Source organism: Bombina bombina, chromosome 1 (assembly GCF_027579735.1).
Source record: "Bombina bombina isolate aBomBom1 chromosome 1, aBomBom1.pri, whole genome shotgun sequence".
Taxonomy (NCBI): Eukaryota; Metazoa; Chordata; class Amphibia; order Anura; family Bombinatoridae; genus Bombina; species Bombina bombina.
Genome location: NC_069499.1, coordinates 609,374,022 through 609,397,430, shown reverse-complemented (window position 1 = coordinate 609,397,430; position 23,409 = coordinate 609,374,022). Strand labels below are relative to the sequence as shown.

At 42.5% G+C, this 23,409-nt stretch overlaps 1 protein-coding gene across 1 annotated transcript in view; it reads right to left on the bottom strand.

Annotated features, from left to right (window-relative positions):
* MID2 (midline 2) overlaps nucleotides 1-15,165 on the bottom strand; it is a 563,817-nt gene extending 548,652 nt beyond the window's left edge. Inside the window, exons 1-2 of the mRNA XM_053698987.1 lie at nucleotides 14,442-15,165; nucleotides 13,726-13,876 (exon numbers count right to left, since the gene is read on the bottom strand). The gene's annotated coding sequence lies outside the window, so the exon portion shown is untranslated. The remainder of the gene's footprint in view (nucleotides 1-13,725; nucleotides 13,877-14,441) is intronic.
* Nucleotides 15,166-23,409: the final 8,244 nt, after the last annotated feature.

Sequence of the window (23,409 nt, the reverse complement as noted above, 5' to 3'; positions counted from 1 at the left end):
AGATAAATACATAAGTTCATGATGTTCAATGCCAAAAGAGGTGCAGGGATGGGGGGAAGGAGTTATATCGTTTGGTTAATAAACTCCTTTGTTTGTTATGTACAGGGGGTTTGACCATTGATTTCATTTGTCCATTGTCCCCTGTCCAATCCTTTAATAGTAATACCAAGGCACTAAATGATGGATTTTAGTCATACAGGAGTTGTATGTTCTTTTAACATTGAAAAATATATTTTTTTAATTGTTAAAATCCTATTATGTAAGATTGTTTATATTAGCTGTTGTGGAAATAACGGTAATGAATCCGAATCCAATATTCATTCAAACTAAATCCCTGCATGGATGAAATTCAGCTGAACCGAATGTTTGAAAAAATCTGAAACAAATCTTTCAGACAAAACTAATTATAAAATCTCGAGTTTAATGAGGACGATTTTGTGATGTTTCGGGAGATATAGATTTCATGCATGATGGATATTAAAGGGACAGTCTACACCAGAATTGTTATTGTTTAAAAAGATAGATAATCCCTTTATTAACCATTCCCTAGTTTTGCACAACCAACACAGTTATATAAATACACTTTTTACCTCTGTGATTACCTTGTATCTAAGCCTCTGCAAACTGCCCCCTTATTTCAGTTCTTTTGACAAACATCCACTTTAGCCATTTAAAGCTGGCTCACCTAAACTCTACGTGGGTGAGCACAGTGTTATCTATATGACACACATGAACTAACACCCTCTAGTGGTAAAAAACTGTCAAAATGCCCTAAGAGAAGAGGTGGCATTCAAGGGCTTAGAAATTAGCATATGTACTTCCTAGGTTTAGCTTTCAAATAAGAATACCAAGAGAACAAAACAAAATTGGTGATAAAAGTAATTGTTTAAAATTACATTCTCTATCTGAATCATGAAAGTTAATTTTGGACTAGACTGTCCCTTTAATAGCAGAAGCATTACAGGATCATGAAGACAGAAAAAACACTACTGATATTTAAAAATCATTATCTGCTGAAAACAATGTCCCTCATTTTACCAAAAATAAAATGAAGTTGTCTTTGCCATTGCATATTTAGGTTTTTCGCTGTCTTTTTCGCCCAGAAATCTACTGCTAAATCATTTACTACACAGACATGCTAGCTGAATCATGAATATGAGTAATCCCACATAAGATATTGCTCAAGCTTCTCTGTAGTATACACCAGGCATACATAAATAAAAGAAATAGATACAATAGATGAATTAATAAATAAAATAAATATATATTTGGCTTTTCATAACTAACTCAACCCCACTGCAACCTAGATAAGAAGCTCTTATTGGAAAGAGGAGATTTTTTTTATGTCAGTTTGACGATTTGGTTACGTTATTATCCTTTGTATTATCCTAATTTTTCATCCAGTTCAGAGCATTAAGGGCCAACTTATGCGAGCGTGATATTTGCACTCCACTCAGTAATACCAGTGTACGCAAATGTGCTCTGGTATTACAAATAAGATGCAATGTGAAAGCGACCTCACATTCGCATCGCACAGAAGCTTTGGGCTCACAAGAGCGCGCTTCCATAGGCTCCAATGGGAGTCTCGTTCTCATGCCGTGAGAAACAGCATGAGAACCTAGCTCAGTGAAGGAAGGAAGTCGCGCAGCGATGTGCAGCAAATTGAAATACATATGTATATGAATAAATATATATGTGTATAAGCATATACAGTATATATTTACAGGGAACACACAGTTGCCATAGACCACAATGTAAAGGCACTTTTTAGTGTCTTTTTTTTTCTAACACCCCACACCTACCACGTTTAACCCCTAAAAACGGCCTAGTGCAGTAGTTTATATGGGGGGAAAAATGCTACTATTTTTTTCATAAAAAACTAAAAGATCCTTTATTTTGTGGGCATTTGGGGCACTTTTAGAAAATTAACCAGAGATCTGGTCTCTGTTTAATTTTCTGAGCACTAATTGCTACCGCATATTTCCCCATTTGCATCCAGTTTAGAGCATTAAGGGTCAGATTACGAGTGGAGCACAAAATATTGCTTACATGGGCGAGATATTTGCGTTCAACTCAGTAATACCAACTTACACAAATGTTCAGTGGTATTAAAAGTTAGGAGCAATGAGAACGCGACCTCGCATTCGCATTGTACAGAAGCTTTGCGCTTACAAGAGCGCGCTTCAATAGATTCCAATGGGAGCCTCGTTCTCATGCTGTGAGAAACAGCATGAGAACCTCAGCTCAGTGAAGGGGGTAAGTTGCGCAGCGATGGGCAGCAAATTGAAATATATATGTATTTGAATATATACATACTTTATATATTTATGTGTTTTTATGTGTATATACACATATTAACGCATACAGTAAATATATATGTACTGTATATAAATATATACATATTTATTTACAAGGAACACACAGTCCCCATAGACTGCAATGTAAAACCACTTTTCTATACCCACTCACTATAACCCCTAATAACTGCTTCTTGCAGTTATTTAAAAAAAAAAAAAAAAAAAAAGCTACATTTTTATTTGTTTTTATTAATAACTAAACTACACTGTATTTTGGGGGCATTTGGGGCACATTTTGAAAATGAACCAGTGATCTGATCTCTGGTTAGTTTTCAGAGTGATGATTGCTACCACAAGCTTGGGGTAGCAATAACCAGCCACTTGTAATTTTCCCATTTAAGAGTGCGTGATAAATTAGTGCTCCACTTGTAATCTAGCCCTAAATCTGTAAAAGTATTGAACATTTGCCTCTTTTTGTGGCCAAAATCAATCCATTCTTCCATGAAGCCTCTCATTTGAAAAAAAAGGAAAATTTCCTCTTTCACAAGAGTACATTAGCATCAAGGCATTACATAGTATACACTGAGAATATGGGGTCTCTTAAACCATTATAAGCCAGGTTTAGAGAAATACATTTGGGCAATACTGAAACTATGTATTAAATTGATAAACCCCTGATACCCCCTCCTACAAAAAAAAAAAAGATTTCTTTATATTTCATGACAGTTAAAAAAAAAAAACTTTTTTTTTTATGTTTAAAACCAAGTGGTCAATCACAATCCTTTAGAAAAAAAACTAATCTAATGGTTTTCTACAGGAAATCACCATTAAAGTTACATCTGGGTAACTTTTATTCTCGTTTATTTCAAAAATGCCATGACACCGTATACAAATATTGCAGGATGTAAATTTGTGTGTCTGCAACATTGACATTTGCTCCTTTATATTTTCCTCAGCAACATCCCTCCATCAGCTTCCCCACGCAATCTCCCTTCCTCTCTCCATCAGCCTCCCTAGGCAAACTCCCTTCCTCTCTCCTTCAGCCTCCCCAGGCAATCTTCCTTCCTCTCTTCATCAGCCTCCCCAGGCAATCTCCTTTCCTCTCTCCATCAGCCTCCCCAGGCAATCTACCTTCCTCTCTCCATCAGCCTCCCCAGGCAATCTCCCTTCCTCTCTCCATCAACCTCCCAGGCAATCTCCTTTACTCTCTCCATCAGCCTCCCCAGGCAATCTCCCTTTATCTCACCTTCTGCCTCCCCAGACAATCTTACTTCCTTTCTCCATCATCCTACCCAGGCAACCTCCCTTCCTCTATCCAACAGCTCTCCATCAGCCTCCCCAGGCAATCTCCCTTCCTCTATCCATCAGCCTCCCCAGGCAATCTCCCTCTCTACATCAACCTCCCCAGGAAATCTCCCTTCCTCACTTCATCAGCCTCCTCGTCAGCCTCCACAGGCAATCTCCCTTCCTCTCTCCATCAGCCTCCCCAGGCAATCTTTCTTTTTCTCTTTATCAGCCTCTCCAGGCAATCTCTCTTACTCGCTCCATCAGCCTCACCAGGCAATCTCCCTTCCTCTCCTTCAGCCTCCCCAGGCAATCTCCCTTTCTCTCTCCATCAGCCTCCCCAGGCTATCTCACATCCTCTCTCCATCAGCCTCCCCAGGCAATCCCCCTTCCTCTCTCCATCAGCCTCCCCAGGCAATCTCCCTTTCTCTCTCCATCAGCCTCCCCAGGCTATCTCACATCCTCTCTCCATCAGCCTCCCCAGGCAATCTCCCTTCCTCTCTCCTTCAGCCTCCCCAGGCAACCTCCCTTACTCTCTTTATCAGCCTCCCCAGGCAATCTCCCTTCCTCTCTCCATTAGCCTCCCCAGGTAATCTCACTTCCTCTCTCCATTAACTCTCCATCAGCCTCCCCAGGCAATCTCCCTTCCTCTCTCCATCAGCCCCCACCCCCCAGGCATTCTCCTTTCCTTTCTCCATTAGCCTCCACAGGCAATCTTCCTTCCTCTCTCCATGAGCCTCCCCAGGCAATCTTCCTTCATCTCTCCATCAGCCTCCTCAGGAAATCTCCCTTCCGCTCTCTATCAACTCTCCATCAGCCTCCATAGGCAATCTCCCTTTTTCTCTCCATTACCTCTGCTTCAGCCTCCCAAGGCAATCTCCCTTTATCTCTCCATCAGCCTCCCCAGGTAATCTCCCTTCCTTACTCTATTAGCTCTCCATCAGCCACCCCAGGCAATCTCCCTTCCACTCTCCATCAGCCTCCTGAGGCAATCTCCCCTTCTCTCTCCATCAGCCTCCCCAGGCAATCTCCCTTCCACTCTCCATCAGCCTCCCCAGGCAATCTCCCTTCCTCTCTCCATCAGCTTCCCCAGGCAATCTCCCTTCCTCTCTTCATCAGCCTCCCCAGGCAATCTCCCTTCCTCTCTCCATCAGCCTCCCCAGGCAATCTCCCTTCCTCTCTCCATCAGCCTCCCGAGGCAATCTCCCTTTCTCTCTCCATCAGCCTCCCCAGGCAATCTCCCTTCCACTCTCCATCAGCCTCCACAGCCAGCCAATATTCCTTCCTCTCTCCATTAGCCTCTCCAGGCAATCTCCCTTCCTCTCTCCATCAGCCTCCCCAGGCAATCTCCCTTCCTCTCTCCATCAGCCTCCCCAGGCAATCTCCCTTCCTCTCTCCATCAGCCTCCCCAGGAAATCTCCCTTCCTCTCTACATCAGCTCCCCCACCAGGCAATCTCCCTTCCTCTCTCCATCACCCCCCCAGCAATCTCCCGTCTTCTTTCCATTAGCCTCCCCAGGCAATCTCTCTTCCTCTCTCCATCAGCCCCCCCCCCGGCAATCTCCCTTCCTCTCTCCATCAGCCCCCAACCCCAGGCAATCTCCTTTCCTCTCTCCATTAGCCTCCCCAGGCAATCTTCCTTCCTCTCTCCATCAGCCCCCACCACCCAGGCAATCTCCTTTACTCTCTCCATTAGCCTCCCCAGGCAATCTCCCTTCCGCTCTCTATAAACTCCCCATTAGCCTCCCCAGGCAATCTCCCTTTTTCTCTCCATTACCTCTGCATCAGCCTCCCAAGGCAATCTCCCTTTATCTCTTGATCAGCCTCCCCAGAAAATCTCCCTTCCTTACTCTATTAGCTCTCCTTCAGCCTCCCCAGGCAATCTCCCTTCCTCTCTCCATCAGCCTCCCCAGGCAATCTCCTTTTCTCTCTCCATCAGCCTCCCCAGTCAATCTCCCTTCCACTCTCCATCAGCCTCCCCAGGCAATCTCCCTTTCTCTCTCCATCAGCCTTCCTAGGCAATCTCCCTTCCACTCTCCATCAGCCTCCCCAGGCAATCTCCCTTTCTCTCTCCATCAGCTTCCCCAGGCAATCTCCCTTCCTCTCTTTATCAGCCTCCATGTCAGTCTCCCCAGGCAATCTCCGTTCCTCTCTCCATCAGCCTCCACAGCCAATCTCCCTTCCTCTCTCCGTTAGCCTCCCCAGGCAATCTCACTTCCTCTCTCCATCAGCCTCCCCAGGCAATCTCCCTTCCTCTCTCCATCAGCCTCCCCAGGCATTCTCCCTTCCTCTCTCCATCAGCCTCTCCAGGAAATCTCCCTTCCTTTCTCCATCAGCCTCTCCAGGTAATCCCCCTTCCTCTCTCCATTAACTCTCCATCAGCATCCCCAGGCAATCTCCCTTCCTCTCTACATCAGCTCCCCCCAGGCAATCCCATCCCTCTCTCCATCAGCCCCCCCCCCCCCCCCGGAAATCTCCATTCTTCTTTCCATTAGCATCCCCAGGCAATCTTCCTTCCTCTCTCAGTCAGCCTCCCCAGGCAATCTCCCTTCCTCTCTCCATTAGCTTTCCAAGAGCCTCCCAAGGCAATCTCCCTTCATCTCTCCATCAGCCTCCCCAGGTAATCTCCCTTCCTCTCTCTATTAGCTATCCATCAGCCTCCCCAGGAAATCTCCCTTCCTCTGTTCATCAGCCTCCCCAGGAAATCGCCCTTCCTCTCTCCATCAGCCTCCCCAGGTAATCTCCCTTCCTCTCTCTATTAGCTATCCATCAGCCTCCCAAGGAAATCTCCCTTACTCTCTCCATCAGCCTCCCCAGGCAATCTCCCTTCCTCTCTCCATCAGCCTCCCTATGCAATCTCCCTTCCTCTCTCCATCAGCCTCCCCAGGCAATCTCCCTTTCTCTCTCCATCAGCCTCCCCAGGCAATCTCCCTTCCACTCTCCATCAGTCTCCCCATGCAATCTCCCTTCCTCTCTCCATCAGCATCCCCAGGCAATCTCCCTTCCTCTCTACATCAGCTCCCCCCAGGCAATCCCATCCCTCTCTCCATCAACCCCCCCCCCCCCGGAAATCTCTCTTCTTCTTTCCATTAGCCTCCCCAGGCAATCTTCCTTCCTCTCTCAGTCAGCCTCCCCAGGCAATCTCCCTTCCTCTCTCCATTAGCTTTCCAAGAGCCTCCCAAGGCAATCTCCCTTCATCTCTCCATCAGCTTCCCCAGGTAATCTCCCTTCCTCTCTCCATCAGACTCCCCAGGTAATCTCCCTTCCTCTCTCTATTAGCTATCCATCAGCCTCCCCAGGAAATCTCCCTTCCTCTGTTCATCAGCCTCCCCAGGAAATCACCCTTCCTCTCTCCATCAGACTCCCCAGGTAATCTCCCTTCCTCTCTCTATTAGCTATCCATCAGCCTCCCCAGGGAATCTCCCTTACTCTCTCCATCAGCCTCCCCAGGCAATCTCCCTTCCTCTCTCCATCAGCCTCCCTAGGCAATCTCCCTTCCTCTCTCCATCAGCCTCCCCAGGCAATCTCCCTTTCTCTCTCCATCAGCCTCCCCAGGCAATCTCCCTTCCACTCTCCATCAGTCTCCCCATGCAATTTCCCTTCCTCTCTCCATCAGCTTCCCCAGGCAATCTTCCTTACTCTCTTCAGCAGCCTCCACGTCATTCTCCCCAGGCAATCTCCATTCCTCTCTCCATCAGCCTCCACAGTCAATCTCCCTTCCTCTCTCCATTAGCCTCCCCAGGCAATCTCCCTTCCTCTCTCTATCAACTTCCCCAGGCAATCTCCATTCCTCTCTCCATCAGCCTCCACAGCCAATCTCCCTTCCTCTCTCCATTAGCCTCCCCAGGCAATCTTCCTTCCTCTCTATCAGCCTCCCCAGGCAATCTCCCTTCCACTCTCCATCAGCCTCCCCAGCCAATCTCCCTTCCTCTCTCCATTAGCCTCCCCAGGCAATCTTCCTTCCTCTCTATCAGCCTCCCCAGGCAATCTCCCTTCCACTCTCCATCAGCCTCCCCAGGCAATCTCCCTTCCTCTCTCCATAAGCCTCCCCAGACAATACCCCTTCCTCAATCCATCAGCCTCCCCAGGCAATCTCCCTTCCTCTCTTCATCAGCCTCCCCAAGCAATCTCACTTCGTCTCTCCATCAGCCTCCCCAGGCAATTCCCCTTCCTCCCTCCATCAGCCTCCCCAGACAATTCCCCTTCCTCCCTCCATCAGCCTCCCCAGGCAATCTCCCTTCCTCTCTTCATCAGCCTCCCCAAGCAATCTCACTTCGTCTCCCCATCAGCCTCCCCAGGTAATCTAACTTCCTCTCTCCATCAGCCCCCCCCAATCAATCTCACTTCCTCTCTTCATCAGCCTCACATAGTAATCTTACTTCCTCACTCCATCAGCCTCCCCAGGCAATCTCCCTTCCTCTCTCCATCAGCCTCCCCAGGCAATCTCCCTTCCTCTCTCCATCAGCCTCCCCTGGCAATCTCCCGTCCTCTCTCCATCAGCCTCCCCAGAAAATCTCCCTTCCTCTCTACATTAGCCTCCCCAAGTAATCCCCCTTCCTCTTTCCATTAGCTCTCCATCAGTATCCCCAGGCAATCTCCCTTCCTCTCTCCAACAGCCCCCCCAGGCAATCTCCCTTCCTCTCTCCATCAGCCCCCTCTCCAGGCAATCTCCCTTCTTCTTTCCATTAGCCTCCCCAGGCAATCTTCCTTCCTCTCTCAGTCAACCTCTCCAATCAATCTCCCTTCCTCTCTCCATTAGCTTTTCAAGAGCCTCCCAAGGCAATCTCCCTTCATCTCTCCATCAGCCTCCCCAGGTAATCTCCCTTCCTCTCTCTATTAGCTATCCATCAGCCTCCCCAGGCAATCTCCCTTCCTCTGTCCATCAACCTCCCCAGGCAATCTCCCTTCCTCTGTCCATAAGCCTCCCCAGGCAATCTCCCTTCCATTCTCCATCAGCCTCCCCAGGCAATCTCTCTTCCTCTCTCCATCAGCCTCCCCAGGCAATCTCCCTTCCTCTCTCCATCAGCCTCCCCAGGCAATCTCCCTTCCTCTGTCCATCAGCCTCCCCAGGCAATCTCCCTTCCTCTCTCCATTAGTCTCCCCAGGCAATCTCCCTCCTTCTCTCCATCAGCCTCCCCAGGAAATCCCTCTCCTTCTCTCCATTAGCCTCCCCAAGCAATCTCCCTGCCTCTCTCCATCAGTCTCCCCAGGCAATCTCCCTTCCTCTCTCCATCAGCCTTCCTAGGCAATCTCCCTTCCTCTCTATCAGCCTCCCCAGGGAATATCCCTTCCTCTCTCCATCAGCCTCCCCATGCAATATCCCTTCCTCTCTCCATCAGCCTCCCCAGGCAATTCCCCTTCCTCCCTCCATCAGCCTCCCCAGGCAATCTCCCTTGCTCTCCCAATCAGCCTCCCCAGGCAATCTCCCTTGTGCTCCCCATCAGCTCTCCATGTAGTGCCTCTCCCTTCATGCCCTTCACTAGCCCTTTCCATTATTTTTTTCACATCACGCAGTCCTTGTCTTTTATTTTCACTCCCTGTCCATTCCATTATTTCTACCATACCTTCCTGTTATGTTACTGTTTAATTGTTCTTCACTTGTTTTTTTATTTTACATAAATATTATTATTTACATAGAAATAACGATTGTGTTCATTCAATTGGATAAAATATAAAAACTCCCTGTTTTCTCTATTTCTAATGTGTCTCTTCATCCTTCCTTGTATCCCCTTCTACTTTGTATCTGATCTTCCTCTATTTTTACCCATGCTCTCATTTTACTTCTGTCTTTACTCCACATACCTGTCCCGCTCCTTTTCACATCTGCCATTACATCCTGACACACCTGAGGAAGTAGCTTATACAGCTGAGAAACGTGTTGTGGTTCTGCTGCTCAGGGGTCTCTATATGTTCCATTGATTTTTTCATCTTGCTGGTTTTTAACATGTTATCAATTTTGAATTGCTGTACAATTGACTCTTATCTAAATAATCCAGAGGAGCAGTGGGTTTTATACACTATAAGCTCCCAGCCTGATTCTATAGGCGCATTGCAGTGCCGCTCTTCTTGTGAGTATAACAATGTTTGTGTGTTTACTTTATCGAGTTTGGTCCTGTCTTTGCTGCAATAGGAAGCACCTTCTGTGTCCCATTACATCCTGTTGACTACATTTAGGTTTAGAGTCTAATAGATGGAGAGTTAGGGAGCGTCATTTAATTCTTGGATCTAGGTAGAACAGTGTCTGGCCCTGCTCTCACACCTTAATCACATTCTCTCACACCTTTTTCAAATCCTTTTGCTTTTTCTCTATCTCCTTTATCTCACTTTCTCCCTTTTCTTTCTCTCACACTCTTTCTTCCTCTTTTATCAAAACCCTTCTTTTTTTTTTGCCTACTTTATATCTCACACCCCTCGCCCTACTTTATATCTAACACCCCTCCCTACTTTATATCTCACACCCCTCCCCCTACTTTATATCTCACACCCCATCCCTACTTTATATCTTACACCCCCCACTTTATATCTTACACCCCTCCCCCTACTTTATATCTCACACCCCTCCCCCTAATTTATATCTCACACCCCTCTCCCTACTTTATATCTCACACCCCTCCCCCAACTTTATATCTCACACACCCTCCCCCTACTTTATATCTCACACCTCTCCCCCTTCTTTATATCAAACACCCCTCTCCCTACTTTATATTTCACACACACCCCCTACTTTATATCTCACCCTCCCCCTACTTTATATCTCACACCACTCCCCCTACTTTATATCTCACACCACTCCCCCTACTTTATATCTCACCCCCCCCCCCTACTTTATATCTCACACCCCCTCCCTATTTTATATCTCAACCCCCCACTTTATATCTTACACCTCTCCCCCTACTTTATATCTCACACCCCTCCCCCTAATTTATATCTCACAACCCTCCCCCTACTTTATATCTCACACACCCTCCATACTTTATATCTCACACCCCTCCCCTACTTTATATCTCTCACACCCTTCCCCTACTTTATATCTCACACCCCTCCCCCTACTTTATGTCTCACACCCCTCTCCCTACTTTATATCTCACATGCTCCCCTACTTTATATCTCAACCCCCCACTTTATATCTCACACCCTCCCCTACTTTATCTCACACCCCTCCCCCTACTTTATATCTCACACCCCTCCCCCTACTTTATATCTCACACCCCTCCCCCTACTTTATATCTCACACCCCCTCCCTACTTTATATCTCAACCCCCCACTTTATATCTTACACCCCTCCCCCTACTTTATATCTCACACCCCTCCCCCTAATTTATATATCACAACCCTCCCCCTACTTTATATCTCCCACATACTCCATACTTTATATCTCACACCCCTCCCCTACTTTATATCTTTCACACCCTCCCCCTACTTTATATCTCACACCCCTCCCCCTACTTTATATCTCACACCCCTCTCCCTACTTTATATCTCACATGCTCCCCTATTTTATATCTCAACCCCCCACTTTATATCTCACACCCCTCCCCTACTTTATATCTCACACCCTTCCCCCTACTTTATATCTCACACCCCTCCCCCTACTTTATATCTCACACCCCCTCCCTACTTTATATCTCAACCCCCCACTTTATATCTTACACCCCTCCCCCTACTTTATATCTCACACCCCTCCCCCTAATTTATATCTCACAACCCTCCCCTACTTTATATCTCACACACCCTCCATACTTTATATCTCACACCCCTCCCCCTACTTTATATCTCACACCCCCTCCCTACTTTATATCTCAACCCCCCACTTTATATCTTACACCCCTCCCCTACTTTATATCTCATATCCCTCTCTCTACTTTATATCTCACACCCATCCCCCTACTTTATATCTCACACCCCTCCCCTACTTTATACCTCACACCCCTCCCCTACTTTATATCTCACACCCCTCCTCCTACTTTATACCTCACACCCCTCCCCTACTTTATATCTCACACCCCTCCTCCTACTTTATATCTCACACCCCTCCCCTGCTTTATACTCTTCTTCGTTTCCCACACCCCTCCCCCTAATTTATATCTCACAACCCTCCCCTACTTTATATCTCACACACCCTCCATACTTTATATCTCACACCCCTCCCCTACTTTATATCTCTCACACCCTCCCCCTACTTTATATCTCACACCCCTCCCCCTACTTTATATCTCACACCCCTCTCCCTACTTTATATCTCACATGCTCCCCTACTTTATATCTCAACCCCCCACTTTATATCTTAAACCCCTCCCCTACTTTATATCTCATATCCCTCTCTCTACTTTATATCTCACACCCATCCCCCTACTTTATATCTCACACCCCTCCCCTACTTTATACCTCACACCCCTCCCCTACTTTATATCTCACACCCCTCCTCCTACTTTATACCTCACACCCCTCCCCTACTTTATATCTCACACCCCTCCTCCTACTTTATATCTCACACCCCTCCCCTGCTTTATACTCTTCTTCGTTTCCCACACATTCTCCCTGATCCTCTGTCACTCACCCCCAACTTCCTTTTTCACATTGCCAATTCCGTTAGACCCCCTCTACTCCCTTTTTCACATACCTTTCTATTCTTTATTACTCTCTCTTCCTTATATATCCCTCCCTCTCCCTACAATCTATCACACTCCTATCTGCTCTCCCTCTCACACTCTTTTTTTTCTCTCTATATAAAAAAACCTATGGAAATGTTATGATAGATTAGCTCAATTTAAAGATCCTTTTAGACTTCAGAAATGTAGAGAAATATGGGGCAAGCTTTGGTCACAAAACAATCTGTCAAACTAAAATAAAAGAATGAACTATATTTTATTAAGGAATATATATCTATGCTAACATTATAAATATAATCAGCTTTGCAATCATTGCATTTGAATATTTCTAACTAGTAATGCTATGACACAATGCAAATGAAAATATAAGTGATACAAATGTAAAGAGATATATTATTTATTGCTAGCTATCATATTGTTCTGATAATAGGAATTATCATTAGAATTGTCACATTATTTTTCATATGGATTCTATATGAACCCTTAAATATATGAAAATTGCTAAAACCTTTAGTGCAAGTAATCATTAATAAATTTAAACTTAAGGAGATGATTGCTGTTTGTTTAATATATACACAGAGATATCACTTAGCATTAATTTGTATTTTAAATAAAGTAGCTGACAAACCAAACTAATATTGGAATGAGGGATAAATTGTAATAATATCCAGGTATATTGTTTGACAAAAAAAAATGCAATACAATTATTATGCTTAAACCAATTAAATAATACTTTGAAATCAACATGTATACAGAAAAGATTTATTAATATAACACTGAGGTAAAATCTAATTTTATTAAATATGAATTCAGGACCATAAATAATTTGCTTGACTATTCTACATGTTACAGCAAGATATATAGACACACACCACACACACACACCATTCTCTGAAGTAAAACCATAAATAATGTATAATGAAAGACACTATCTTATTAAAGCTAACTGAAATAGATAAAGAATACTCATGCTCTAGGCTACTTCAGGTATGTAATGCAATTCCAACACTGAGAACAGCTGATGAAAAAGCTATACAATGATGCTTGATTAAACAAGGACGCCAAGAATTTATTGCCAACAAGGAGAGCCAAGCAATCAAGTGATTACTGCGAAACTAAGTAGAGAAAACGACATCAGGGTAGTGTTATTACATTAACCCAGATAGTAAAATATATATGTTAGCACATTTTAAATATCTGTTGTAGAATCCAGAGGGGCTGAGGAATTTATGTACTGATCTACAATATACTGTAATAATTGTCTATTTTAATACTGCATAACTTAACTTCCCACTGAACATTTTATTTATATATATTATTTTTTTATTTAGTTTTTTAACCATACATTAATATATCAAAGTAAATAATAATAATATTAAGCTACAGAATATATTGTACCCCTAAAGCAAATGATTATTGGTTTTGTACTATATGTATACTCTATAAGGGCAAGTCAATTCACATAGAAGTTCATTTGCATATTTTAGCATTTTATCCCAAATTGATCCAGTCAGTATTTATAAAATGATTTATTACCCATAGCTATCCCAGCTCGCCATTATTCCCAGAGTTAATTGGCTGTGAAGAGAAAGGGGTCCAGGCTCTTGATTGGAGGGTCTTAGCACGGTTTGTAACCCGGTCCCAGCAGCAGGTGTCCGTTTCCCTAAAGGATTGTTATATCCTGCGCCTGTAAGAAAGAGTCTGTGTATTAAGCTATTTGTGTACAGAGCAGCACATCTGCCTGTATGTGTCACTATAGATACAAAGCATGTGCGTTATGTTATCTGCATGAGTGTATTTGTCTATACAGAAAACTACCAGTGAAAATAGCTACATTACAGACATAAGTGTAGTATAGGACTTTATACAGACATGTCAGCAGTATGTCTGTATATGTTACTTTATTTAGGTTTTATATATATGTGTGTGTGTGTGTGTGTATATATATATATGTGTGTGTGTGTGTGTGTGTGTATGTGTTTATAATATGTGTGTGTGTGTATGTGTTTATAATATGTGTGTGTGTGTGTGTGTATGTGTTTATAATATGTGTGTGTGTGTGTGTGTGTGTGTGTGTATGTGTTTATAATATGTGTGTGTGTGTGTGTGTGTGTGTGTGTGTGTGTGTGTGTGTGTGTGTGTGTGTGTGTATCACTATTCCTATATTATATATGGCTTTTTGAATTTAGGTATGTGATACTAAATAGCCCTAGCATCTTCAGAATCCAATGTGCCAAACAGAAGGGACTCACCTGACCTGCCCTGGTAACGTGGTGCACCAGTGTTCCTCTTTGGTTCCGTTATGCACTGTGGACCTAATCCTGAGAATGGTCTATCTGGAACAGAGAAGGCACCAGGTAGTCTGTGGGATATCCAGTAACTCAGCTAGAGGCTGCTGAACAACCCTCAAAATTAAGTGGCTTTTTTCTCACCAGTTTCTCATATACAGCTACATATCCAGTATATATGAACTAAAATGTATGATTAGAAATCCACATTATGCCATAAAAGGACGTGTGACAGTCTGCCAATGATATACAGTGTGACACAGATCAGAGACAAAATGTAAAACAGAACTCAGGGGTTCGGTTTGTCAGCCAGCATATGTGCCATGGTGGGAGATATCCATTATGTATTAGGGAAATCCAGTATGTGCCAGTGTCTGAAATCCAGTGTGCCAAAAGTCAGAGATCCAGAGCAGGTTAAAGGTACAAAGCATATAGTTGTCAGAGAACGCCAAGGACCCACTGTGTATTGTTGAAGCCTGAGGAGGAGAGATCCAGTTTGCCATAGAAGGTAAAAAAGACAGTATCTGGCGAGGAGGGGGATAGAATTAGTGCAAGTGCCAAATAAATAAAGAAATTAAAGGTGTATCTGCCAGATAGGGGATAAGATTCAATGTGATTCTGCTAAGAAAGGGATTGGTCGTGCCCCTAACAGGGAGGGTAAACAGTAATATCGGGCAGTGCAGTGAGTCCTCGCATTGATCAATCTTCACTCCTACTCTCTGGCACACTCTCAGATGGATCCCATACAAGAGGGTAGTGCTCCACCTGCTGGTAGCTGCCTGTACTGTAGCTCGTTCTCAATCCACTGTTACTTTGAACTGATCCATTTGCTAAACATGAATATATCTGAGAAGTTTCATGCTATTAAATAGCGTGCTTGCATTTGAAAAATATAAATACTATAAGGACGTTTATATCAAAACACAATATGTGTGTATTTCTGTATTAGGATTATTGGGCAGAAATAACCAGACTGTTTTGTGATCTCTCATTTCCCTCAGCTAGTGGAGACAAGAGATCTACAAATGTGCAGTGGCCTTATTTAAAAAAAAAAGCCCAAAAAAACCTCACCTAGCACAAGGATATTAGTCCAAACGATTGTTGCACAAGCTCATATTTTCCTTCATAATTGAAATTACACAAGCAGTAGCATCTTTACCAATTCTTTATGTGACAATGTGGGTATTTTTCTTTTACTGATTTTATGATATTATCATATAAAATATATACATTAGCCAGAGCCTATATTTGTTATTCTCAGTGATGATTTTCTTGTGATCTAAATTTAAAACCAATAAATTTCCAAATTAGCATATACAAACAGAACACTAAGGGGGATATTTATCAAAGCCTCAAATTTGTTGCGTTCGCCGGCACCAATATACGCTCGCCTAATATCGCCGCCGCGTATCTCAATACGCTCTCCTTAGTTATGAAAAAAGCCTGCATAAAGACGCGCACCAAGTACGGGGCGATGAGCATCGGACTGTTGTTAACTAGCAGTCATCGATCTCGCGTCTATTCGGCTTTTTCCAAACTTTATTTATACCCTTTCACTAAATGCCGCCACTATACTAAAATGTTTAACCCCTATCCCGCCGCTCCCCGACCCCGCCGCAACCTAAATAAAGTTATTAACCCCTATTCCACCGCTCCCCGACCCCGCTGCAACCTAAATAAAGTTATTAACCCCTATCCCACTGCTCCCCGACACCACCGCCACTAAATAAATGTATTAACCCCTAAACCTCTGGCCTTTCACATCACCACCACTAACTAAAACTATTAACCCCTAAACCATCAGCCCCCCACATCACCATAAATTAAATTAAGCTATTAACCCCTAAACCTAACAACCCGCTAACTTTAAATTAAAATTACAACAACCCTATCTTCAAATAAATTTAAACTTACATGTAGAATTAAAATAAACTAAATTAAAATATTAATTAAACTACCCTAACTATTATACTACAATTAAATTAAACTACCAATTAAATTAACTAAATTACATATTAAAAAACCCTAACCCTACGCAAATTATTTAAATATACTATTAAACCTTATTACAAATTACTAAAATACAGAAAAAAACAAACACTAAGTTACAAAAAAAACAAACACTAAATTAATAATAATAAAAAAAAATAATAATAATAAAAAAACACATTATCAAAAATAAAAAAGAATTACACCTAATCTAATAGCCCTATCAAAATAAAATAAAAACCTAGCCTACAATAAACTACCAATGGACCTTAAAAGGGCCTTTTGTGGGGCATTGCCCCAAAGAAATCAGCTCTTTTACCTGTAAAAAAAAAAATACAAACACCCCCCAACAGTAAAACCCACCACCCAACCAACCAACCCCTCAAATAAAAAAAACTATCTAAAATAACCTAAGCTCCCAATTGCACTGAAAAGGGCATTTGTATGGGCATTGCCCTTAAAAGGACATTTAGCTCTTTTACATGCCCAGACCCTAATCAAATAATAAAACCCACCCAAAAAAACCCTTAAATAAACCTAAATACTAACTCCCGATGATCCACTAACAGTTATTGAAGTCCCGCTTGAAGGATCCATCAAGCCGGCAAGAAGTCTTCATCCAGGTGACCTCTTCAATCTTCATCCAGTTGGCGAAGTCCTCATCCAGGCGGTAAGAACTCTTCATACAGACGGCATCTTTTATCTTCATCCATCCAGCGCAGAGCGGGTCCATCCTGAAGACATCCGGCGCAGAGCAACCTCTTCATACGGTCGCCGCAGTAAACTGGAACTTCAATGCAAGTGACGTCATCCAAGATGGCGTCCCTTGCATTCCTATTGGCTGAAATATTTCAGTCAGCCAATAGGATTAGAGCTGCTAAAATCCTATTGGCTGTTCCAATCAGCCAATAGGATTTGAGCAGCTCTCATTCTATTGGCTGTTCCAATCAGCCAATAGGATGAGAGCTCAATCCTATTGACTGATTGGAACAGCCAAAAGGATGAGAGCTGCTCAAATGCTATTGGCTGATTGGAACAGCTAATAGGATTTTAGCAGCTCTAATCCTATTGGCTGATTGAAATCTTTCAGCCAATAGGAATGTCATCTTGAAAGTCATCTTGCATTGAAGTTCCAGTTTACGGCGGCAAACGTATGAAGAGAATGCTCTTCACCGGATGTCTTCAGGATGGACCCGCTCCGCGCCAGATGGATGAAGATAGAAGATGCCGTCTGGATGAAGACTTCTTGCCACCTGGATGAGGACTTTGCCGGCTGTATGAAGATCAAAAAGGTCGCCTGGATGAAGACTTCTTGCCGCCTGGATGGATCCTTCAAGTGGGACTTCAATAACTGTAAGTGGATCGTCAGGGGTTAGTATTAGGTTTATTTAAGGGTTTTTTTGGGTGGGTTTTATTTTTAGATTAGGGTCTTGGCATGTAAAAAAGCTTAAAGCCCTTTTAAGGGCAATGCCCATACAAATGCCCTTTTCAGGGTAATGGGAAGCTTAGGTTATTTGGGGGATTGGTTGGTTGGGTGGTGGGTTTTACTGTTGGGGGTTGTTTGTATTTTTTTTACAGGTAAAAGAGCTGATTTCTTTGGGGCAATGCCCCACAAAGGCCCTATCTTTCATGTAATTGGCAAGAGTCCATGAGCTAGTGACGTATGGGATATACAATCCTACCAGGAGGGGCAAAGTTTCCCAAACCTCAAAATGCCTATAAATACACCCCTCACCACACCCACAATTCAGTTTTACAAACTTTGCCTCCTATGGAGGTGGTGAAGTAAGTTTGTGCTAAGATTTCTATGTTGATATGCGCTTCTCAGCATTTTGAAGCCTGATTCCTCTCAGAGTACAGCGAATGTCAGAGGGATGTGAAGGGAGTATCCCCTATTTAATGCAATGGTTTTCCTCATGGGAGATCTGTTTCATAGGTTCTCTGTTATCGGTCGTAAGGATTCATCTTCTACCTCCTGTTTCAGATCGACGATATACTCTCATATACCATTACCTCTACTGATAACTCTTTCAGTACTGGTTTGGCTATCTGCTATATGTGAATGGGTGTCTTTTTGGTAAGTATGTTTTTTATTACTTAAGACACCCCAGCTATGGTTTGGTACTTTATGCATTTATATAAAGTTCTAAATATATGTATTGCACTTATATTTGCCATGAGTCAGGTTTATGTATTTTCTTGTGCAGACTGTCCGTTTCATATTTGGGAAAATAAACATATTAAGAAATATTTCTTCTTACCTGTGGTTTAGTGTTTTTTTCAAATTGACTACATTTTTCTTGCAAATTGCGGGCAGTATTAGGCCCGCGGGTGCGCCAAATGCTAGACTTTATTGCGTCATTCTTGGCGTGAGAATTTTTTGACGCGAAAGTACGTCCGTTGACGCAAGTTCATCATTTCCGGCGTCGTAGTTGACGCCGAGTCCTTACACAGGGTTGCGTTGTTAGTGATGATGTGTCATTTCCGGATGTTGTTGGCGCCAAAAAATTTCAGTTACGTTGTGCGTCATACTTGGCGCCAAAATGTTTTCATTTATTTAATACCCCATTGCTATTTGCCTCTTGCCTTTTTCTATGTCAGAGGGCTATGCTATTTGCATTTTTTTCCCATTCCTGAAACTGTCATATAAGGAAATTGATAATTTTGCTTTATATGTTGTTTTTTTCTTTTACATTTTGCAAGATGTCTCAATCTGATCCTGTCTCAGAAGTATCTGTTGGAACTTTGCTGTCTGACATCGGTTCTACCAAAGCTAAGTGCATTTGTTGTAAGATTGTGGAAATTATATCTCCGAATGTCATTTGTAATAGTTATCATGATAAACTTTTACATGCAGATAATGTGTCCATCAGTAATAGTACATTGCCGGTTACAGTTCCTTCAACTTCTAATATATATGATATATATAGAATTTTAAAGAATTTGTTGCTGATTCTATTCAGAAGGCTTTGTCTGCATTTCCGCCTTCTAATAAACGTAAAAGGTCTTTTACAACTTCTCATAAAGTTGATGAAATTTCAAATGACCGGCAACATAATGTTTTATCCTCCTCTGATGAGAATCTATCTGATTAAGAAGATGCCTCCTCAGATATTGACACTGACAAATCTACTTATTTATTTAAAATGGAGTATATTTGTTCTTTGTTAAAAGAAGTGTTAATTACTTTGGATATTGAGGAAGCCAGTCCTCTTGACGTTAAGACTAGTAAACGTTTAAATGCTGTTTTTAAACCTCCTCTGGTTACTCCAGAGGTTTTTCCTATTCCTGATGCTATTTCTGATATGATTTCTAAGGAATGGAATAAGCCGGGTGCTACTTTTATTCCTTCTTCAAGGTTTAAAAAATTGTATCCTTTACCAGCAATTTCAATAGAGTTTTGGAAAAAGATCTCCAAAGGAAGATAGTACTTCTTTTAAAGATCCTTTAGATAGGAAACTTGAATCTTATCTAAGGAAAGCCTATTTATATTCAGGTCATCTTCTCAGGCCTGCAATTTCTTTGGCTGATGTTGCGGCTGCATCAACTTTTTGGTTGGAGAATTTAGCGCAACAAGAATTGGATTCTGAAATATCTAGCATTGTTCACTTATTGCAACATGCTAATCATTTTATTTGTGATGCCATTTTTTATATAATCAACATTGATGTTAGATCCATGTCTTTAGCTATTTTAGCTAGAAGAGCTTTGTGGCTTAAATCTTGGAATGCTGATATGACATCTAAGTCTAGATTACTATCTCTTTCTTTCCAAGGTAATAATTGATTTTGTTCTCAGTTGGATTCTAATATTTCAACTTTGACTGGGGGGAAGGGAGTTTTTTTGCCTCAGGATAAAAAACCTAAGAGTAAATCTAAGGCTTCTAATCGTTTTCGTTCGTTTCGTCAAAATAAGGAACAAAAACCAAATCCTTCCCCCAAGGAATCTGTTTCCAATTGGAAGCCTTCCTCAAATTGGAATAAATCCAAGCCTTTTAAGAAACCAAAGTCAGCCCCTAAATCCGAATGAAGGTGCGGCCCTCATTCCAGCTCAGCTGGTAGGGGGCAGATTAAGGTTTTTCAAGGATGTTTGGATAAATTCTGTCAAAAATCAATGGATTCAGAGCATTGTCTCTCAGGGGTACCGAATAGGATTCAGAGTAAGACCTCCTGTGAGAAGATTTTTTCTCTCACGCATCCCAGCAAATCCAGTAAAAGCTCAGGCTTTCCTGAAGTGTGTTTCAGACCTGGAGTTATCAGGGGTAATCATGGCAGTTCCTTTTCAGGAACAGGGTCTGAGGTTTTATTCAAATCTATTCATTGTCCCAAAGAAGGAAAATTCATTCAGACCAGTTCTGGATCTGAAAATTTTGAATCGTTATGTAAGAGTGCCAACTTTCAAAATGGTAACTATAAGGACTAATCTGCCTTTTGCTCAGCAAGGTCATTATATTTTCACAATAGAGTTGCAGGATGTATACCTTCATATTCTGATTCATCCAGATCATTATCAGTTCCTGAGATTCTATTTTCTAGACAAGCATTACCAATTTGTTGCTCTTCCGTTTGGCCTAGCAACAGCTCCAAGAATCTTTTCAAAGGTTCTCGGTGCCCTGCTCTCTGTAACCAAAGAGCAGGGTATTGCAGTGTTTCCTTATTTGGACAATATCTTGGTACTAGCTCAGTCTTTATGGTCTGCAGAATCTCACACAAATCAACTAGTGTTGTTTCTTCTGAAACATGGTTGGAGGATCAATTTACCAAAGAGTTTCTTGATTCCTCAGACAAGGGTCACCTTTTTTAGGCTTCCAGATAGATTCAGTGTCCATGACTCTGTCTCTAACAGACAAGAGACGTTTAAGATTGGTTGCAGCCTGTTGGCACCTTCAGTCTCAATCATTCCCTTCAGTGGCTGTGTGCATGGAAGTTTTAGGTCTCATGACTGCAGCATCGGACGCGTTTTCCTATGAGACCTCTCTAGCTTTGTATGCTGAACCAATGGTGCAGGGATTATACAAATATATCACAATTAATATCCTTAAATCCCAATGTTCGGTATTCTCTGATGTGGTGGTTAAATCACCAGTGTTTAGTTCAAGGGGCTTCTTTTGTTCAGCCAACCTGGACTGTGATCACTACAGATGCAAGTCTTTCAGGTTGGGGAGCTGTTTGGGGATCTCTGACAGCACAAGGGGTTTGGAAATCTCAAGAGACGAGATTACCAATCAATATTTTAGAACTCCGTGAAATTCTCAGAGCTCTTCAGTTTTGGCCTCTGTTGAAGAGAGAACCGTTCATTTGTTTTCAGACAGACAATATCACAACAGTGACATATGTCAATCATCAGGGTGGGACTCACAGTCCCCAAGCTATGAAAGAAGTATCTTGGATACTTGCTTGGGCAGAATCCAGCTCCTGTCTAATTTCTGCAGTTCATATCCCAGGTATAGACAATTGGGAGGTGGATTATCTCAGCCGCCAGACTTTACATCCGGGGGAGTGGTCCCTCCATCCAGATGTGTTTTATCAGATTTTTCAGATGTGGGGTCTTCCAGAGATAGAGCTGATGGCCCCTCATCTAAACAAGAAACTTCCCAGATACCTGTCCAGGTCCAGGGATTTTCAGGCGGAAGCAGTTGATGCACTGACACTTCCTTGGTGTTATCATCCTGCTTATATTTTCCCGCCTCTAGTTCTTCTTCCAAGAGTGATCTCCAAAATCATCATGGAACAATCGTTTGTGTTGCTGGTAGCTCCAGCATGGCCTCACAGGTTTTGGTATGCGGATCTTGTTCGGATGTCCAGTTGCCAACCTTGGCCACTTCAATTAAGGCTAGACCTACTGTCTCAAGGTCCGTTTTTCCATCAGGAACTCAAATCATTAAATTTGAAGGTATGGAAATTGAACACTTAGTGCTAAGTCATAGAGGTTTCTCTGACTCAGTCATTAATACTATGTTACAAGCTCGTAAATCTGTCTCTAGAAAGATTTATTATAGAGTTTGGAAGACTTACATTTCATGGTGTTCTTTTCATAAATTCTCTTTGCATTCTTTTAGAATTCCTAGAATTTTACAGTCTCTTCAGGATGTTTTGGATAAGGGTTTGTTTGCAAGTTCTTTGAAGGGACATATCTCTGCTCTTTCTGTTTTATTCACAGAAAGATTGCTAAACTTCCTGACATTCACTGTTTTGTACAGGCTTTAGTTCGTATTAAGCCTGTCATTAAATCAATCTCTCCTCCTTGGAGTCTTAATTTGGTTTTATGGGCATTACAGGCTCCTCCATTTGAGCCTATGCATTCTTTGGACATTAAACTACTTTCTTGGAAAGTGTTGTTCCCTTTGGCCATCTCTTCTGCTAGAAGAGTTTCTGAGCTATCTGCTCTCTCTTGTGAATCTCCTTTTCTGATTTTTCATCAGGATAAGGCGGTTTTGCAGACTTTATTTAAATTTTTACCTAAGGTTGTGAATTCTAACAACATTAGTAGAGAAATTGTTGTCCCTTCTTTGTGTCCTAATGCTAAGAATTTTTGGAAAGATCCTAACATTCTTTGGATGTGGTGAGAGCTTTGAAATATTATGTTAAAGCTACTAAAGATTTCAGGAAGACTTCTAGTCTATTTGTTATATTTTCTGGTACTAGGAAATGTCAGAAGGCCTCTGCTATTTCCTTGGCTTCTTGGTTAAAGCTTTTGATTCTTCAAGCTTATTTAGAGTCGGGTCGGGCCCCGCCTCAGAGAATTACAGCTCATTCTACTAGATCAGTCTCCACTTTGTGGGCTTTTAAGAATGAAGCTTCAGTTGATCAGATTTGCAAAGCGGCAACTTGGTCCTCTTTGCATACATTTACTAAATTCTACCTTTTTGATGTATTCGCTTCTTCAGAAGCAGTCTTTGGTAGAAAAGTTCTTCAGGCAGCTGTTTCAGTTTGATTCTTCTGCT